A 21,967-nucleotide genomic window follows, 5' to 3' on the forward strand; every position below is an offset into this window, starting at 1 on the left:
ACTAAAGGGTTGTGACAAGTAAATGCAACCTGTTTTCTTAGGCTCTATCCCTCTGCATTATTAGAGGAACACTGGGTGAAATGTGGATGAGATCTGTGGTAGTGTACCAAAGTAAATTTCCTGATTTTAATGACTGCACTGCAGTTATGTAGAAAATACTTGGAGCATATGGGGATAACGGGACCTCAGGCCTGCAGCTTACTATCAAATCATTCAAGGAGGGAAAGTTATTAGTACTTTTTTTTTTTTTGGCCACAAAATGGGATCTGATGAACATTATCTTTATTGAACTTGTAGAAGATGATGGCCAAGTTCAGCTTGGATTGGAGAAGTGTAAGGAAGGTGAGAGTGAATGGGCAGTTTCTAATATTGTCAGCAGAGAACAGGTTCTCCAGGGACAAGGAGGATGAGAGGGCAGGTGGGATATGCTGTAGCCAGTTTAGGGTCAAGAAGCATCAGCTGACAAAAGGAGAGCGTCAAGGAGTCAAGTCACGAGAAAAGGCTGGATGAAGACTTTGATAGATCTGAACGTGGAGGTGAAAGCTGGGCCTGCAGTCGCACTTTGAACAGTGGAGGGAGGTGCATCAATCTTTGTCGGCCCTCTAGTGCCATCCTGATAAACGCAGCTTTTCCTTCTCTTCCTGGCTGTGAATGTTAGTGCTGTCTGGGGACCATCTGTGGCTATCTATAGATGCTTTGGGACCAAGTTGGAGGATTGCCAGGGACTTCAGAGGAATGATGACTGTTCATTCTAGAAAAGGAGGTTGGTTTAAGCTCACACTGAGGACCATTTCATTGAATCTTTGTTCTTTGAGATTCGTTTCTGCTAATGTTAATGAAAATTTGGCTGGCTGGAAGTGCAGATCCAAAATGGGAGGATGTAAGTATGACTCCTCCATCTCTGGTTACAGGGCTGATCTCTGGAGTCTTTTGTGATTGCTGCTTTGGTCCCTTGAACATGCCAAACCAAATGAAAAGTCAAAAGAGGAGTCTGAAATTGAATTAGGATTGTTCGTGTTTCATATTAATTCAATGCACCGAAGGATATGAATGGCTAATATGTGCTTTGGATGCTGCTGTTTGCAAAGATAATGAACATGTGTTTCTTGCTCTAGAGGAAACAAAGTCTGATGTGGGTGAGAATGGTGAATGAACAAGTAATTATAATGCAGCTTGGGAATTGTTTAATAGGGACTGATAAAGGGCTGAGGGTTTGGGAGGGAAAGAACCTCTACCTTTGTATGTGGGGGCGAGAAGCCTTCAAGTCAGAGGAACCATATGTGTGTTTCTTCAAAGACTGGTGAGAAATCAGAAGTTGAAGAGTGTGTGGATCCTTGGTGAAGACAGGAGGGCAGGAGATGAGGCCTGGGTTTTGTTGGATCCAGATCCCCAGGACCTTGTGGGCCATCCCTGCAAAGTCTGAAGGAAAGAGTGCATTTGGGTGCCATGAGCCAGGAACTCTGCTAGACACTTTGTCTGTGCAAAATAAAAATTATATCAAGAACAGCACTAAGTTAGGAAGCGTTATTTTTGTGGATCCTCACACAAGTTGTTTAAAGGGCTATTGGCAGCTTTTCTAGAAGCACAAGAGGCTTGCTTTCCCTTTTTTGAGGCTTTCTCCTATCAAGAATCTTAGAAATAAAAGGAACAACTGAGCAAGTGGAATGGAGATCTGTATGAGGAATTTTGTTATATGGGGATGCAGATAAGTCCATAGTAATTAAAAAAATACTTTGAAAAATGTAAAATACGCAGAAATGTGGAGAGACTGGTACAAAGTCAGCAGTCTTAACATTTCATTTCATTGGCAGACATCATGACCTTTTACCCTGGAATACTTCCAGTAAATATCTCCTGATAATAAGGACATTCTCTTACATAATCGTACCATTATCACACCTAAGAAATTCACATTAATTCAATATCATCTAATATGCAGTTCATATTTTAAAATGCCTTGTATCACTGTGGGCATTTTCCCCACTCAATCCTGGATCTCATTGTGGTTCATGAATTAAATTTGGTTTCCTCATCTCCTTAGTCTCTTAAAATCTAGAACAATCTCTTTGCTTTTTGTTTTCCTTTCCATGACATTGACAGTTTTGAGGAGCCAGTACTAGTCCTACATGTCTCATCATCCCTGTCATGACTGGATGCAAGACGAACATTTAGGCATGATACTTCATAAGGGATGTTGCCTTCTTCCCATTGCATCACCTTGGGAAGCATGATGTCAGCTCTTCCATTATTGAGGGTGCTAAAGTTGATCTTTGGTTAAGGTGATATCTGTAAAGATAACTCTCTTTATCATTTAGTAAGCAATCTGTGAGCTGATATTTTGAGACATGTAAATATCCTGTCTTTCAAAGCCTTTAATCCAATGATTTTAGCATCTATTGATGATTTATGCCTAAATTGGTCATTACATTGGAGATGGTAAAATGGTGGCTTTCAAAAAGTTTAGTCAATCGTAATCTCCCCTCTATTCCTGCCTTTCTTTCCCCTTCTTTTTCTGTATGTTTCCCCCTTTGAGTGTTACTATGGAGTCAAGGATTTCTTTTTTTTTAAATTCAATGTCTTATAAAACATTACCATCTGTCTTAGCTAGCTTGGGCTGCCATAACAAAACAACATTGACTGGGTGGGTTGAACAAGCACTTATTTCTCATAGTTCTGCAAGCTGGGAAGTCTAAGATTAAGGTGCTGACCATGGTCAGATTCGGGTGGGAACCTTCTTTCTGGTTTGCAGAGAGCCACTTTCTTGCTGTATCCTCTCTTGGCAGGAGAAAGAGAGGGCGCTGATCTTTTCTTCTTCTTATAAGGGCACTAATCCCATCTTAGGGCCTTACCCTCATGACCTCATCTAAACCTAATTACCTCCCAAAGGCCCAACCTCCAAATGTCATCACATTGGGGATTAGGGTTTCAACATATGAATTTTGGGGGGACACAGACATTCAGTCTATAGCACTTTTTTTTTAAATATTCAAATGTTTCCAAATTTGGCCACTCCACTGTGAGCTGGCTCCTGGGGCCTTTTGACATGTCCCCATGTCCCCAGTTGATGGCACAAAAGGACATTCCAGGCTCACTTTGTATTTTCCCTGCCCCAGACCTGGAATAAACCATTTCTCCAAAGATGTCAGCTTCTTTTTAGTGAGAAATGCTATTTAGACACCAAGATCTAGGAACTAAGTGTGCTTATTGTTACTAGACTGTCACTGTTTCTAGGCCTTTCAGTTGACAAGGCTTAGAAATTTATGTATTATTTTAAATCATGGGTGTAATCTGATAGTTCCAATTTAAATTCCATACAACTATGTTCCTTCTCACCTTCTCCCATTCTAAAATTTTTGTCTCTCTTTCCACAGTGAGAAAGCCTTGGCCTTGTTTTCTGACAATATCAATCTAGTTGCTTATTTGTTTTAGCATATGGTCTATACAAAATAGTTTCAGAATTACTACTATACTAGTATCAATACCAATACCAACAACTAACCAACTAGGTAAAGTTTAAGACTGCTTTACAGTTATTATTATTAAAGAATGTACCCCACTAAAGGCATATGGAGTGCTTGTATTCAAAAGGGATTTGAATGTGGTTCTATTGTTGCATTGAATCCAGTTTACTTGTTTCTGTTTGTATTTAATTTTAGGGTTTGATTTTGTTTATCCTTTTAAATTTATTATTTTTGATATGTAATATATTTACATGGATCAAAAGTCAAAAATTCAAAAAAGTCATATTGAGAGAGGTCTCCCATGCCTTTCCTCTCTGTTCCCACCTGCTTCCTTATTCATAACCCTTTCCCTTAATTGATTTGTCCTTTCTGTGTTTATTTTTGTAAAAATAAACAAATATAGATTCTCACTCTTTCACCTTGAACTAAGGTGAACTCTTTCATGTAACAATATAACCTGGCTCCTATTCCAAAGCCATTCATAAACTTCTTTCTCATTCTTGTTTTACAAACACATACTACTCCATCAGGTGGAGAGACATAGTTTAGTCAGATTCCTATGGATAGGAATTTAGATTTTTTTCCTATTGCAAATAATGGTGAAATGAATTACCTTGTAAATATGCTATTTTGTACTATGGAGCTGTATTTTCAGAATGCATACTTACAGATACTTTTGCTGGGTCAAAAGTTAAATCATATGTAGCTTTATCAGATAATGCCACATTTCCCTGCTACCATTTTGTTCTCCCATTTAGCAGTGTTTGAGAGTGCCTATTTTGGGGCAAATTGTTAGAGCCCTTTTTAGTTAGAGTGAGAAATTATCAGTGACTCTCAACCCTCAATTGACATTGGAATCACCCAGGGAACCTTGCCTTTTTGCAGATCTTTGCAGTGGGACCCTACCCCCAGACGCTGATTTATCAGGTTTTCAGTGGACATTATGAAGCATGGATTCAGATTATTTTGTAGAAGTACTAGTTTAACATCTAAGTTTAGTTACCTACCTAGTAACTCTTTCTTTTAACTAACTTACCATTCTGCGAAGAGATATAATAAAAGCATACTGATGATGTATGAATCTTACTATACTCATGATTTCTGAATTGCCTGCAAATACTGGTAGCCAGATATGCTTAATTTTGTTTTTAAATGGCCTAATTTCAGTTAGTTTTCACCCCTTCTACAAGCATTTATTGAGCACTTACTGAGTGCCAGTCATTGCCTAGGTACTGCAGAAAGAATACAAGACAGACCAGATCCCTGTCCTTGGGGTCTTCTTTGTAGCCGAGGGAGATGAAGGTAAATAAAAGTCAATGGAGTCCATCAGTTGGCTAGATGCTGGGTGTGTGTGTAGGTGCCTGCCCTTTAAGGAACTCACTTTTCAGTGTGGGAGACATAAGGACACAGAATATGATCATTCTAGAAAGGGTCCCTAGGGAGAACATAGAAGCGGTGTCTAAGCCAGCTGGAGGGGAACAGGAAAGCTTCTTGGATTAGGTGATAGACATTTGGGCTGAAAGCAATGTGCCTCATCTGTAAGCCATTCTTTCTCTTAGCTCAGGATGCTGTCCTTCTCTTTTTTGGTTCCAGACCAAAAGGACAGCATCCCAAGCTAAGAGAAAGAACGGCTTAGAGATGAGAAAGGCACGTTGCTTTTAGAGATGTGCAAGTGACTCAGAGTGGCTGGAGTGTGGGATTCAAGCCAGGACATAACAAAAATAAGATTGGACAACTAACCAGGGGTCACATCTTTTGCTCCAGTGTCTGGTACATAGTAGGTGCTTAATAAAGCATTGGATGGTTGATTGAGTGAATGACGACTTGCTGATTTGTGGAAAAGAGCAGTTTTGCATTAGATTTTTGCTAACCACACATAATTAAAGGAGTTGGTATTCTTAGCGTATCTGATATTTTATCTCGTGGATAAAAATTTTTTTTTTTAAAGCCCAAATGGCAACAAGATTATGAAAGTAGCTATAATTGAGAGAGGTCACCTGAGGTGATGTATCACCCCATTCTAGATCTATGGACAGAAAGAAAAATCTCTTCAAATTGTTGTCACAATGCTTTTGTCTCTTTATCTGCTTATTATAATCCAGCTTCAGGGATGGATGACATTTTTAAAATGCATAGTCCCTTTGGCCCTGAGAGCTCTTGTAATGTTTCCCATCAGCTAAAGAAAAACAAACAGACGAGACTAACAGACGGCCCTCGTGTTCAGTTATGTTAGCCCTAGAATCACTTCCTCAGGAAATCGTGTTTGTGTGTGTCTGCGGTTCTGTGGTTTCATTGATATTCCATTAGAGGGAAACGCAGAGGAGTTTCAACAATTAAAACGATCATTTGAAGGACAGGAGTTCTCGGTGGAAGCTGGAATTGGATTTGCAGCTGTAGCAGTGGGGCACTGTGAATCACCTTAAATTTGGATTCTTTGAGGCTTTGCTACCTCCACCTTCTTTTGAATGTAGGTTAAATTTGACCTTGTTTTATTTTAAGTTACTCAATAACTTGAGAGTATTAGTTAGAGAATTATTTTCTGAAATAGACTGGCTGTCTCAATAAACCAATTTAATCTGATTTTTGCGACCTACATCAGCTAATGGTTTGTGACAAATCTATCTTCATTTAAATCTGTATTTGTTGTTTTACTCCTAGTATTGCTACATCTCCAGGAAAGGTGTCAGAATATGCATAAAGCAAGGAAATAATAATTTTCTGTTGGTAGAAGTCAGTGAATTTTAGTAGAGGTACAGGTTGAGGAACGGAAGAAAGCACGCTACCATCCCTTAACTGGCACAGTGACTGAATTAATACATGCCTTACTGTTTCTTCTGCTTTGACAAATACCTTGAATTAAGCAGATACAGATTTTCCATGTTATAGGTACTTATAAAATGGGAACAGACTGACAAAAGCTATAGCAATATCCCTGTGTGGAGTGAAGGTCGTGATATGCCGACTGGCAAGATGTGTTATCATGTAATTACTATTTGGTGATTGAAACCATGTTCTTTGTATCTGGCAAGACCTAATAATATGGTGGGCTCTAAACACAGGGTGGCTTTTAAAATCCTGTCAATTTTATTTGCTGGCCCAGAAGACTCTTGTAATGATTTTCTGCTTATAAAACGCATGCCTGTTAAATCAGGCTGTTTTTTTAATTCATAGGTAGAATTTGGGTAATTAAAAAATATTAACTTATTGATTTTAGATACTTTTCATGACTATGCTGAGAAAGATAAGTTATTGAGAATTTTTTTCACAAAGGAAATGAAAGCTGAAACTCAAGAAGTTATTTGTGGATTAAACAGGCTTAATTCTACAGGGTATGCATAGCTATTTGGGAAATATTTTTGTCTTACTGAATTAGGATAGCAGTTTTTACCATATGAAACTTAATTACTTTAACTAAAATGACTAGCTTAGGACAAATAAATATTTTATATTGTAAAAATAGACATTTTTATTTTTAAAGTAGTTTTAGTTAAGTAGTACATATATACATGTGCACTTAAAAACAAAAATCCATATACTATGAATAACAGCAGTACAGACTTTCCTACTTGTGCACATCTGAAATGCTTTAGAATGAATTCACCCCAATCAAAAATATATCCTTTTGCATTGGTAGAAATTACTATTAAGTGTTGATCATTATCGATTAATTCAGATGTTTAGTGGCTCTCAACCGTTTACAAATGTGACTTGAATATTTTACTTCCCCTAAAATTGAATACATTTGATGTTATGAAGGACAATTGCAACGACTCTAACAAAACCAGTTCAAGGCTTAGGAACTGTGTCTCTTGGTTTCAAGAAAATGAATTGGATTTTATTTGGTCTATATGTGTGAGTATGATTACAGATCAAGACACACACCCCTACACACACCCACACCCCTCCACACATAATACTATATTTATAATATTATTTACATTTTAAATAGGTTACATAATTTTTAAAAATGTTCTGGAAGTAAATTGTTTCTTATTGGTGACAGGACTTTAAGTTTTTACCATTTGACAGGACACTTTTTAAAACAGAAGTCATTAACATGTAAAATTTTTAATTAAATGAATTATTGCTTTCTACCCGACATAGAAATTGTATTTACAGTGGTTTTTGTTTGTTTGTTTGTTCTGCTTTGAGGGTAGTTAGTGACAGTAGGAAGTGAGCATTGTGTTCTAAATTGCTTATTTTTTTAATCTTACATCTTAAGTACTTTGTGTGTAGTCTTGGATATAAAAGTGTGAATAATCCATAACCTCACATTTCAGTTCCTGGCTGCTTAGAAAGTTGAATATTCTTATTATGGAGATAATGAGGGAGACAGTAAGAGCAGGATGCATTTTCATCCTGGCGTTATTGAATAAATTAATGTCCAGTGTGTGCCATCTACTGTGCTGGGCAAGCTTTCATTAGTCTGTCAAATCAGGCTGTTTTTTTAATTCATAGGTAGAATTTGGGTAATTAAAAAATATGTCCACTTAGAGAGGAGGAAGGAGCTCAAGCTAAATAAGCAGCAAAGGGAAAGATGATGAATCCAAGCATTTCCTCAAGCTGATGCTGTAATCACAGCCCAGGGTTTAGAGTGGGAGGGATTTACAAGACGAGAAGTGGCTGTGGACTAGAGACAGTGGTGATCTGAGGACCTAGGGACCAGCTCCAGCCTGGTGCACATAACCGCTTCTAAGTACTTAGCTGCAGCTTTTCAGAGATGAGAAGAATTTGAGTGCTGTTAAGGTTTAATCTCTATAAACATAAATATTCGTGATTCATAGTCTCTTCCACATCCTTTGTTTCTTTCTAGAAGGCCTGTTAATGGAAATACCTATTTCTTTATTGTCTAATAACACACTTGGTGAAATATAACTTCATATAAATAAAATTATAGGGTAAAGCTAGTTTTCCAATAGTTGTCTAAATTACACATACAAGTCAGGACTTTGCTAGGTACAAAATCTCAAGATTCAGAAGAGTATTGGCCATCTCTGTAACCTTCAGATGCCACTCTCTTCACTGACCTTTGTCACAGCTGTGCCCCTCAAAAATGCTTCCTCCATCCAGTTGCCTCACTGAGAAATCAGGGATCTTTTCTATACTCCTCCTTCGCTCTCAGCTCTCTGTACTTCCAGCCAGTCTCCAAGCCTTCTTCCTCCTCCTTCATCCCTACCTTCATTCCGGCCTTGCCCCTCTTTCCTTTAGTTCAGCCTCTGCCAATTCATGTCTCACTCTACTGCCAGAGTGGCTTAAAAAGAAAAAATAATACACAATTGAATATTACTCAGCCATAAAAAGGAAATTCTGATACATGTTACAATGTGGGTGGACCTTGAAGACATGCTTAGTGAAATAAGCCAGACAAATATTAGGACAGTGGTTGAAGGACAAATAGTGTACAATCCCACTCTTAAGAGGTACCTGGAACAGGCAAATTCACAGTGCCAGAAAAGTGACAGGTTAGCAGGGGCTGGGAGCAGGAGACATGGGGAGCGGCTGTTGAATGAGGATGGAGTTCTGTTTGGGATGATAAAAAAGCTCCGGAAAGGGCTGGGCACTTGGCTCACGCCTGTAATCCCAGCACTTTGGGAGGATGAGGTGGGTGGATCACTTGAGGTCAGGAGTTCAAGACCAGCCTGGTCAAATAGTGAGGCACCCCCATCTCTACTAAATATACAAAAAATTAGCCAGACTACAGTGGCGTGTGCCTGTAGTCCCAGCTACCTGGGAGTCTAAGACAGGAGGATCGCTGGAACCCGGGAAGCGAAGGTTGTAGTGAGCCAAAATTGCACCACTGCACTCCAGCCTGGGCGACAGAGTGAGATTCTGTCCCAAAAAAAAAGAAGCACTCTGGAAATAGATGGGGACGATGGCTACACATGATGGTGACTTAAAGCTACCGAATTGTACACTTTTAAATGGCTAAAATAGTAAGAATATTAATAGCAATAATAACGCCGTTATAATGGTTACACTTGCCCCCCTGAAGTCTTCACAAGCCCCACAGCCTACAGGACAAAACCCAGATTACAGTATAGGAGGGGACCGGCCTTTCTCTTCCATTCCTCAGGTTCTCACTTCTTCTCACAACGTAAGAACTTCCGCTTCCAGCTACTCCTGGAGGCCTGGCCTTTCTCAGCACCCGTTGCTTTGGATTGGAAGAGGAGGGGAAAGGTTTGGATGGCATCCTGCTCCTTCTCCCCTCACCTCCTGGTCCTCCCCTCTTCACTCCCCTTCAACCGCCCTACGATGTCTCTCTCTCTCTCTCTCTCTCTCTCTGTCCTTATCTCTCTCTCCTTCCCCCAGTCTCTCTCTCTCTCCCCCCAATATCTCTCTCTCTCTTCCCTCCCTCGATCTCTCTCTCTCTCTCTCCCCTCTCTCCTCTCTCCCTGGGCCTTGTTTTGCTCTCTGCTTCTGCTGCCCCCTAGTGACCTGGCCCATCCCGGCTGCAGGGACAGCCGCTCTGGTCCTTGGGACCACCCCTGCTTTAGAGCACTGGGGCCTGCAGAGTGGACCTTAACCCCCATCTGTCTCTGGATCTGTGCCTCCTCTGGCCAGGCTGATTAGTCATCCTGAGAACTGTCACACCGCACACCGCTGGGCAGGCCAGTCCTGCAGGCTGTGCCCTGCGTCTCCTTCCCGCCTCCCCTTACAGTGATATTCGCTAGGAGAAGAGCTAAACCACCTGCCGTGTGCCGCCCTACATGCTCAACATGTATGAATGCATGTTAATCTTAACAACTCTATTGCAGGGGGATTTGACTTACTGGAGGTCCCAGGCTCTGGTCCCTACCCGTAACCACCCTGGGCACTGCCTCCCCTCGTCTTGGTCTCTGTGCCTTTGTGTCTGCTGAGTCCTCACCCTTGACATTGAAATGGCACTTTTTCTTGAAAAATCCTTCCTGGCTGCCCCAGACAGACATAGGTGCTCCTTCTTCCAGTTCAATCTGATACTCCCGCATGAAGTATCAATCACACGACTGCGGTTTCTTCATGTCGAGCATGGCTGCCTGTATTCCCCACCGGCCTTAGCAGGAGAGGGCCCTATCTTTTTCTCTTCAGATTCCCCAAACCTAGAGTAGTGCCTTATACTCAATATGTATTTGAATGTGCCTACGTTAATAGTAGTATTTGTTACTCTATGGCTTTCTCTGGGAAATACAAATATGAAGTTGGATGAAAACTTTGTTTCTAAAAACACATTAAAGTGTACTGAGAATATTACCACTTTTTTTTCTAAACCAATACCTATGGATTGGGTTTTAAATACACAAATTTGCAAGTGCAATGGTGTACACCTGTAGTCCCAGCTACTCCAGAGGCTGGGGTGGAAGAGTCACTTGAGGCCATGTGTTGGTGGCTGCAGTGAGCCATGATTGTGTCACTGCACTCCAGCCTGGGCAACATGGCAAGATCCCATCTCTACAAAAAAATGTCTTTTGGAAAAGTAGCTGGGCATGGTGGTGTGCATCTGTAGTCCCAGCTACTCGGGAGGCTACGGCAGGAAGATTGCTTGAGGCCAGGAGTTCAAGGATGCAATGAGCTATGATCATGCTTGTGAATAATCACTGTACTAGCTTGGGCAACATAGCAAGACTCCGTCTCTTAAAAAAGAAAGGAAGGAAGAAAAAACACAAATTCAAATTCTCTGGAAAGCAGAGCAGTGGCTATTAGTGGCAGATATAAGGGCAGATGGATGAAATGCATGAGGCACAAGGGGACGTTTGGGGTGGCAGAAATATCTTGATTGGCAGAGCGGTTACACAGGTGAGTACATTTGTCAAAACTGGTTGAACTTTACACTGAAAATATGTGCATTTTATTGCTGATACACTTTGCCTTAAAGCTGACTACAAAATAAATTTAAGAAAGCAAGAGGAGGAATCTTCTGGATTTTTTTGTTAGGTTAGAAAAGGTGGATTAATGATGGATGGTGTTGGGTTGCACCGCTGTTCCATATCTAGTTTCCAGGTTTGTACTTTTTTCTTTCCTTCTTACCTTGCCTAAATGGAAAATCAGCCCTCATTGAGTTACTGCAGCTGGAAGTAAGAAAAAGCAGAAGTAATGAGCAGACTGACAGCTGACTCCCTGGAGTGCTTAATTTTAGTACCAATGCCTTTAGGAATTCTTTGCAACTTCAGTGTAAGGCTTAACTCATGCAATGAATCATCGATATTGAGGGTAGGTAGAGAAATTGCAGCAATAAACACTCTGTGCTCAAAGAAAATAATGTTGTGAATGGCTTTCGAATAGACTTATTTAAAGAGATATCTATAAAACCCACTGGCCTTTTACTTTACCATTCTTTCCAAGTGTTAATATAGAATGTTCTCTGGGTAATTTGAGGAAATTTAAAGAAATATATATCTTTTAATGTGTGAAAGTAAATGAGTCTTAACAATTAGGTAGGTTTTTGTTGTTGTTGTTTGTTTTTTCATTGAGCCAAGATTTTCCCTCCATGCACCTCCTTCCAGCCTTAGGGTACCTCAAATTAATGAAGTTCTACTCATCATAAATCATACATGTTCTTTAGTATTTTGAAGGAATACTGAATGTGTTTGGGCAATTTATTCAATGTCCCTTCTTAATGGTCAAGATGAACCACCATACGATACTGCTGTGTAGACTGAGATTAACCTGGCCAAATCGAAATTTATTCAGCTACTTTGTGGCCTGCTATAGCTATGCAAAGGAACACGGGAATTATGGCCAAAGTTCAGACTATAAGGAGGAATTTATCATCATGTCTTTGTGAAGTTTCATCAAATAAGGAATTACCTTTAATCTGGAGCTATCATTATGACTCTTGGTGTCATTGCCCATATTGTTGAAATAATAGATCCATATTTCAAAGAATGAAGAAAGCTTTGACCCCTTCCTGTATGTTCTCAATAATGGTAAATGATGGCCATTGTTTATGTTCTTTGCTCAGCTCTTTCTGGTTGTCTGGAAACAGTTATTTAAAAACAAAGTTGCGTCTGTAAGCCTTATTATCTCCAAAATAGAATGCACAATAATTTTGAAAACAGTTTGCATTCTGGAGCTTGACAGAAAACTCAGGTAAGGTAACCACTGTTAGAGCAACAAGCTGATTTCGAGGTAGGTGTCTCCAGAGTAATATACTAAATTTAAGAGAATCAGGGACGGGCTAATGGAAAATGATGTAGATCTGAGGTCAACAAATAATAGCCTGTTTTTCTAAATGCAGTTTTATTAGAACTGTTCGGGAGGAAAAGTTCTTGTCTTAGGTTCAGTATCACGGACACGCAAATGAAAGTAACCAAAAACATGTAAAGAGGAGAAAAAGTTTATATATGCATACAACATGTGCCCAGATGAATGTAAGGATTACATATCTAACTTAGTAGGGGAAAGGGAGGGGGTTGAGAAGGGCCTCTATGGGAAGAACAAATAGATATCTTTAGAAAAGATAAATGGGTTTTCAGGAGTTCAAATGGGAGATAAGAATGTTTGTGGTCAGATGTGTGTTTGCATGTGTGAGTGGTCTTTCTGTCTTCTTTGTGGCCATGAAACTACCCTGGAGAGGGGATTTATGGTGGGTTTCTCTTTGTTTCCCTCCTGGAAATAGACCTGCCCTACAGAGGGAATTTATGGCAGTTCTCATTTCTCAGCAGTTTCTGCCTTTGGTCAGATAAGGGATGCCCCATAAGACTTCTTTCTGCATCTATTGAGTCTCAAATGCCTCCAGCTGAAAATAGTCTTTATACCAACTCTGGGGTTTCCAGTGGGTCCCCACATAACATGCCTTGCTCATTCCTTGAGATATTGTCTATGACTGCTTTCACACTTTGATGGCAGAGTTGAGTATCTGTGAAAGAGACTGTAGGATCTGCAAAGCCTAGAAGCTGGATAACCTGCCCCTTTCCAGGAAAATGTTGTGGGTCCCTGACGTAGATAAAATATAATGGGAAAATATTTTAAAAAGCCAACAAATTGACTTAAGGTTTCAATTTGTTCTGGAATTTGTGGTTGGTAAAAAAAAATTAGGAGTAGGGAACATGTGTAGTTCATTTTATTAAAATATAAATTTGTACATGGGAACTTTGGGCCTTTGGGGGTCCTGTATATCTTGGACATGAAGAGTAGGGACACTGGAGGGCTGTAGCAGAGAGAGGCCTTTGCTCTCCAAGGGAGCCTGGCTACTTGGAGGCCCTTGCAGCCCCTAAGGCACAACTCTCAGCCCTCAAACCCTCCCTTCACCTCCAGTGATGACTGCGTGCTTCCCTGGTCTGCAGCTGCCCCCAGACCTTAAGTTACCATCTTAATATCTTGCATCTCTTGAGGTTTGTGGTTGGAGTCTGCCTGTATGATGCTGACAGGGTCAGTTGTGATGTTTAATCAAATACAGGTAATGCCACTGTCCTTCCCTTGAGTTTTCTTCTCTCTCCAGTATCTCTGGAGTGGAAAGAACAGTGGGCCAGATTGCAGGCTCCTTAAATTCCAAATGTCCTTTCTGGCTGCGACAGGCAATGATAGTTCTGTTTAAAGGTTCTGTTTAATCCCTGTATATGATCAATTGGACATACATGCTCAGTTGAAGAAGAGTCTCCATCCAGTGTTCTGTCTACCCTTCTCTCTTTCCCATGGTTCTCTTTATATGGTTCTTTCCTTCTGGTTGTACATCCAGGCTCCTTGAGGGTAGGACTCTTGTTTGCCATGGCAACCCCAGTGCCTTGAATAGTACACAAGGTGAGTTCACAATAAATATCTGCTTACTCACCACTGTGTGCTTTGTAGCTGTTCAGCAGCTGGTAAGACTTAGGAGGATTTTTGTTTTTTCATCTCTTTGGCTTTCCCTGTATGCTTGATTTGTCAGTTATTTCAACTCTATTCAGAATTCTAGCAGTCAGGGTAATTGATCATCTTTATTTGCTCTACCTGTCTGTCTGTCTGTTTGTCAGCATCTTTTATCACTCCCTCTTTCCAGGGAGCCTGGGGATCTCCTGACAGTCTTTTATAGCTCTTTCCTGCTTTAATGACCATGAGCAACTTTTTCTTGACTGTCACTGAGCGATCAGAACAAATGAAGATAAAGCCATGTGTTTGATGAATGCCAGCGCTAACCTTGGCTTCCTGCAGAAGACAGAAAACTGTGCAGCTTCTTTTCAAGGTAGAGTTGGGACCCCCTTCATCTGGTAACAAGTTTGGGTAATAGGAATATCTTTCTTGATCTGGGAAGGCTGCTGATTAGACTTGAAAGAGTTTTTCTTTTGATAGTTGCTAACAAGTTGAAGTTGTAGCATTTTCTGTTAGGATATGGGCTCTAGCTAGATGCACTCATTAGGTTGAAGGCATCAGGGGAGAAATTTCTAAGTAGTTTATATGCCCACTCCCCCATCTCACATAAATGCGCATTCTTGCCAGATCACTAACAGATAATATTTGTAAATGATCTGTCAGGGATGAGAAGCATAGAATAAGTGGCCTGGCAGTACTGCCGTGCGGTTGGAAACCCAGCAGTGTTTTCAGCAATTATTTAGGTCATAGAATATTTTTACTAGAAGGTGCTTTAGGGGACCATCTAATCCAGAGTCCTCATTTATCAGGGGAGGAAATAGGAGGCTCATCTAGAGGTTATTTGCTTAAGGTAACCTATCTATGTAATGACAGAATAAGAGCTAGAATCCCTGTCTCCTGATACCTAATAGTAATGATTGGCAGATATCCAAACAAACACCAGTAGTTATCATCACTCATTGCAATACTGACATGTGGCTTTAATTCCTAAAAATGTCTAGATTCCAATATACTTTGATTTTTAAATATGCATCACCAAACCATGGAGGTGTCAAATTCATTCATTGTTTGTTAATTTGACATAAACAAAATGCACCTGGGGCTGGGTAAATACCTCTCTGGTGACCATGGCGCTTAGTTAGTTGAGTTTTGTAGTGACAGAATTGGCACATACCCTAGCAGAGTCCCCTGGCACAGGATGCCCTTGGCTCCATGGCACATCCAGACAGGGACAGCACCTAGGCTGCAGCCAGGCCAATTGGGCCCACAGTTGTCTTAGTGGGCTGTGCTGGCAGGGCCAGGCCTTCAGTTGTGTGGTGAGTCCCTGGGGTGACCTTGGCCTTCTGGATGGTGTGCTGCTTTTGTCTGGTTCAGCCAGTATTATTCTCTCTGTCCCATCCTGCCTGCCTCCGCCACCTGGGCCAGTTGGCCTCCAGCACTGTCAGCATCGCCTGCCCTATTCCCTGTTTAAATATTTAAACATCTTAAATAACCAAAAGGCCAGTCATGGTGGCTCACGCCTGTAATCCCAGCACTTTGGGAGGCTGAGACGGGCAGATCAGTTGAAGTCAGGAGTTCGAGACCAGCCTGGCCAATATGGCAAAACCCCATGTCTATTAAAAATACAAAAAAATTAGCCGGATGTGGTGGTGCACGTAATCCCAGCTACTCAGGAAGCTGAGGCAGGAGAATAGCTTGAACCCAAGAAGCAGAGGCTGTGGTGAGCCAAGATTGCACCACTGCATTCCAGCCTGGGTGAGTGAGAGTCCGTCTCAAAAAAACAAAAAACATGTTTAAATGACAATTTTCACTTTCGGGTTTCTTTGCTTCATCAAATACAGCAAACCAGGATGCTCACAGGAGGAAACTGTGCAAATATTAGAGCTCAAGCCAGTGGAATTCTCAGTTGAGATTTGTCAAAGTCCTGCTCCATTAAAACAATGACTGTAGTTACATCAATTGGACTATGCATGTATGCAGCAGTTGTGTCCTGGAAGGATTGCTCTTTGCTACCAGAGGACAAAAAATCAATGACACATCTGTCACTGGGCATTCCCATTCTTGCCACTAATTGGAGTGTTTGCTAAGATCCAATATAACTAAGTGGCTGGCAAGCCAGCTGAAATACCAGATGAAATGGAATTGTGATTATTTTGTTTAATCCCATTTCAAATATTTATATTTTGTTGAAGATTTAAGTAGATGGCCTGTATCAGAAAGATGTGCTATTTCATTAGGAAAAGAAAAGCAATGTAGTGCCTAGTTTAATCTCTGCATTTGAGTTTTTTCTCAACACAACCATTGAATTTAAGGTCCTCATAGAGACTATCAAATGGAACACTTCAAGGTCAGCCAGATGTAATCAATATCAGCTCAGGCCACAATTCCACAGAGAGGCTTCATAATTAACCACACTGTCGCAGAATGTATGAAGATTCTTAAGAGTGTAAGCAGAGTAAAACTATCTGGATTATCTACTTCACTGGCTTTTTTTTATCCTGGGGCTCATATGCCTAGACTTCTAAAAGCAACTGGGATTATAAAAATTCAATGTTGGAGATCTTTGCTATTTTACCATCTACCAAATGAATGGGCGCACTTTGTCACACCTGTACCTTTTCAAAAGATGCATAAAATTATGTATACTTTTTAAAAAGAAATTTTATTTTGTGAAAGTAAATCGTGATTGTAAAGGACTTTCAAAAGCACCAAATATCTATGGCCTCAAAATAACAACAGCAACAACACAAAGACCCTTTTTGTTTATCTATATATTGTTCAATTAATATTATTTATGTAACTATGTACTGTTTCATGAGGTTATGTTTGAAATAAGTTCTATCTTGGGAGCCATCTATTTTTTGAGAATGCCCTCCCTGAGCCACTATTCTTCTCTTTGTGGTCTGTTTTTCTCTTTGATCTTGACTTTAAGTTTTTTTCAAATAAATTGTGGTGACATTTAAAAATTGTTCTCATATATTTTATTATATACATGTTCTTCTGCATGCTACTGAAGTACTCTTTCCCTTTAAATCTTAATGAGTATTTTATTGGAATATCACATCTTGCTCTTCCTGTAAGGAAAACAAGGCCAAACACCGGTCTGTGAAGCAGCAGTCCCGGTTTTGTGGAAGACAATTTTTCCACAGGACGGATGGGTAGGGAGCGATGGTTTCAGGATGAAACTGCTCCACCTCAGATCATCAGGCATTAGTTAGATCCTCATAAAGAGTGTGCAATCTAGATCCCTCGCATGTGAAGTTCACAATAGGGTTCGTGCTCCTATGAGAATCTAATGCCATCGCTGATCTGATGGGAGGTGGAGCTCAGGCGATAATTATCTGTCACCAGCTGTTGACCTTCTGCTGTGTAGCCCGCTTCCTTACAGGTTGTAGACTGGTACTGATTGGTGGCCTGGGGGTTGGAGACCCCTGCCCTAAAGTAATCACTGATACGTGTTTATTATAACACACTTGACAGGGAACTCTGAATTTCTTTTCTGGTCTACATGGACTTGGTTTCCATTCTTTCTTCTATAGTTGACACACATCTTTAGACTTTATGATGAAAGGGGGAAGGAATGATCCATCATTAGCTTCACTCCATAGCCTCATAAATTTCCTTCTCTTTACCTAACGAATCATCATCATTACTAATTATGCTCCGGAAAATAAACTGGAATGCAGTCAGGCTGGCTTCACGTAGAACAAATCAGTGCATAAATCAGAGAGGCTGCTGTCAAAATGGCTTAAGTGGCTGAGCATGGAAAATAGGAACTGTTTTCCCATTCTGTTTTTGTGTTCAGCTTGAGTTGCAAGGCCTAGAACTTACTTGGATAGAGTTGGAAATTGAATAGGATAATCTAATTTTAAGGGAGCTTAACACAAATTAAGGGAACATTACTTGGAACATAAATTCATGAATAAAATTGCATATTGGTTTTGTTGACAAATGATGGTACGCAGGTCTTGGGGCAGGGCCAGGAAGAACACTTGCATGCTTCCTCCCAAGCTGTTCCAAGTGGCAGCTCTTTGATAGCCAGGAAGTGCCTCTGGGCAGACCTGTGCCTCAGTGCAGAGCACTAGACTGAGTGGAGAGGAAGTGGAGAACAAGCACTGTCCTCTCTGAACCTTTCACTGTGTGGAAGTATGTGGATCCCCTGAGCTCACTTGATCTTCAGCCACAACTCCATCATCCCTGCTTGGCCAGGGAGAAAGTAGGCTCAGAGAAGGTAAATGACTTTGGCCTGGTATCACAGCTGGTTAGTGACAGAGCTAGGCTTTGAGCCCAAGGTTCTTTGAGTCCCAAACCTCCATTCTTCCCACTCTGCTGAGCTGCTTCCCACATTGTGATGTAGAAGTTAAGGTAAATAGTATGGAAAGGAAGAAGGTTAATACATAAATCGGTGGTCACTGTTTTGATATGATGTCATGAAACATTTTTGTCCCCAACCTCATTTGCAATTGAGGGGTTTCCTGTTAAAAGTCTCTCCAAATTCATAAAATTGCAGGAGTCTGTAAAATTTTGTACCCTGCCTCAATTTTATTGTTCCTACCCACCTGTAGCTCACCGTGAGCAATCCTTCCCCACAGGCACAGCTACATCTCAGTAGAGTCAATCATAGTCTCACCCGATCGCTGTCTGTGCGCTTTAACCTGGAGAGAAATAGAGCAGGATTCACCAACGAACCCTGTATTTTGTTTTGTTTTAAGAAAAAAAAAATGTATTACCTTGCGTATAAAATTATAGAAGAATTTTATCCTACTCTTTTTGACTTTTTTTTTTTTTTTTTTTTTTTTTTTTTTTTGTGAGACGGAGTCTCGCTCTGTCACCCAGGCTGGAGTGTAGTGGCGCGATCTTGGCTCACTGCAAGCTCTGCCTCCTGGGTTCACGCCATTCTCCTGCCTCAGCCTCCCGAGTAGCTGGGACTATAGGAGCCCGCCACCACGCCTGGCTAATTTTTTGTATTTTTAGTAGAGATGGGGTTTCACCATATTAGTCAGGATGGTCTCGATCTCCTGACCTTGTGATCCACCTGCCTGGGCCTCCCAAAGTGCTAAGATTACAGGTGTGAGCCACCGTGCCCGGCCGGATTCTTTTTTTTTTTTTTTTTTCTGAGATAGCGTCCCACTCTGTCATTCAGGCTGGAGTGCAGTGGCACGATGTTGCCTCACTGCAATCTCCGCCTCCCGGGTTTAAGCAATTCTCCTGCCTCAGCCTCCTGAGTAGCTGGGATTACAGGTGTGCACCACCACACCCAGCTAATTTTTTTATTTTTAGTAGAGACAGCATCCCGTTATGTTGGCTAGGCTAGTCTCAAACTCCTGGCCTCAAGTGATCCACCTGCCTTGGCCTCCCAAAGTGCTAGGATTACAGGCGTGAGCCACTGTGCGTGACTTCTCTTTGACTCTTTAATATCTTCCTGAATAACTTAAATACCTTCCCCAGCACCTCCAGTGGAATATGGGCTGAACAGAACTCATTGCATTTCTCTTCCTGATCCTTATTTCTCATAATGACGCTACCTTCCTCTAAAGGCTTCATTTTTGGCTTCTTTCACTGTACAACCTCATTGCAATACCCTGCAAAATCCTGCTGGAATTCTGTGAACCTCTTCTCACATCTCATCATTCCATCCTAATCATCACTATTCACTTCAGCTACTCATTAACTCTTGTCTAATGTAATAGCCTCCTAATAGGTCTTTCCAGTCTTCCCTTGAATGAATTGTTCTGCTACTCTTAACCTTTCTGGTGTTTTCCCATTGCTCACTCTAAACTCCTGAATCCTTGGCCTGGCACTGGGGGCTGCCCACAGTCCACAGTCTGTGGCCTGTGCCTGACTAAGCTCGTTTCTCCCCTCCCTGTGGGATCTGCTATCCCTGGTTGGGTCTCGGGAGAGTGCTTGCACGTTCTCTGAGAGTTTTATTTCTTTAAAAGACATCTGTATCAGAGACTGTAAGGGCTAAAACGATCAAACTCTTAGAGAAGACTTCTGTAAGTTACTCTAGTATTAGAACCAGTCCTCTAGCCAGTGTCCCAGGTAGAATAGGAAATAATTCTGTAATTGCTCACCTTCTTTCCTTTGCTCATGCTGATTCCATAACCTGAAAATAGCCTGTCCTCTGATTTTTTGTGTCTAATTCCATAATCCAGATTTTTCACTAAACTCCCCCTGATTCCTTTGGCTCCCTTAGGGTACCTTGTATTTACGTCACAATTGTCTAAGTGCTTAGCACTCCTATCTCTAGGCCAGGACTTTCTTATGGGCAATGACAAGATCTTAGTTACAAGGGACAAAAAGAAACATCATGCTTGACACATAGTAGATATTCAATGAAAATTTGAATGAATAAATGAATAAAAGAAAAATATATATTCATGTGTTCCTTCTTACCTAAGTGTGAGTTGTTTTCGGGTAGAATCTGGGTCTGATTTATATCCTACAGTATTTAGCATTGTGCTTTGTGCACAACAGATATTCCATGAATATTTTTTGAGTTAGTGGATAGCTATGTAGTTGATCTTGATACGAACTTTCTGAATGCTACATTACTGTATTTCACTTTCAGTAACTTAAGTGTTTTTTAATATAGCTAATATATTTTAAAGTATGTTGATCTTCTGATTGTTACTAGTTTTTAACAGTGGTTATTTTTGTCTTTGAGCTGGTTTGCTTTTTCTTTTTTTTTGTTTGTTTGTCTGTTTTTGTTTTGTTTGAGACAGGGTCTCACTCTGTCATCCAGGCTGGAGGGCAGTGATGCAAACACGGCTCACTGCAGCCTCAACTTCCCAGGCTCAGGTGGTCCTCCCACCTCAGCCTACTGAGTAGCCGGGACTAGAGGTGCTTGCCGCCATGCCTAGCTAGTTTTTGTATTTTTTGTAGAGATAGGGTTTCACTATGTTGCCCAGGCTGGTCTCAAACTCCTGAGCTCAAACGATTCCCCCTCCTCAGCCTCCCAAAGTGCTGGGATTGCAGGTGTGAGCCCCACACCGGCCAGGTTGGTTTTTGGTGCATTCTTAATTTCGATTGTTAACACATTATATATCATGGGGGGGATGCTTTCTTAATTTCACAAAGGAAATTAGAAAGGAAAAAGAAGGGTCACTTTTAAGAAAAATGTGAAGGAGCTTATCTATTTGTTATAGCTCCCGTCTCTAGGTGTTGGTGGGGTTCTAGGACTAGCAATTTTTTCTGCAATATTGGTTGAGTAATTCTTTCTAGAGTCATCATGGCTCCATCCAGGGACACATAATTTGGATGCTTTCAATGGGAAACTGAGTCAGGCAGCCTCTATTGAAATGCCAGTGGAGCATTAGAGGACATTCCCAAACTTCAGTGAAGTTGAAATAAGTTTCTCTGCCTCCCCTCTATACCAGGATGCTAACACCGCTCTTTTTTTTTTTTTTTTTTTTTTTTTTTTACAATGAGGAATGCTTGCCAGTCTTCTCTGACAACCCTTAACTATAGAATATTTGATTTCAATTAGGGAATTAATGGTTTAGTCATCTATCTATTTGAGGGCATTTGTTCCAGGATCCCCATGTATACCAAAACCTGCAAATACTCAAGGCCCACAGTTGGTGTTATAAAACCCAAGAATATGAAAAGATGGCCCTTGGTATACAGGGGCTTTGCATCCTGAGAACGCTGTATTTTTGAAGTCATTTGGTCGCAGATGCAGAACCCACTCATAGAAAGGGCTGACTGTATCTATTCAAAAAATTTGTACTTAAGTGTATCCA

The 21,967-nt window shown here is 40.8% G+C and overlaps 1 protein-coding gene across 4 annotated transcripts in view; it reads left to right on the forward strand.

Annotated features, from left to right (window-relative positions):
• Window positions 1-21,967, forward strand: part of RNF152 (ring finger protein 152) — an 88,241-nt gene that overhangs the window by 56,921 nt on the left and 9,353 nt on the right. The gene's annotated exons all lie outside the window — the stretch shown is intronic.

Source organism: Nomascus leucogenys, chromosome 4 (assembly GCF_006542625.1).
Source record: "Nomascus leucogenys isolate Asia chromosome 4, Asia_NLE_v1, whole genome shotgun sequence".
NCBI classification, from domain to species: domain Eukaryota; kingdom Metazoa; phylum Chordata; class Mammalia; order Primates; family Hylobatidae; genus Nomascus; species Nomascus leucogenys.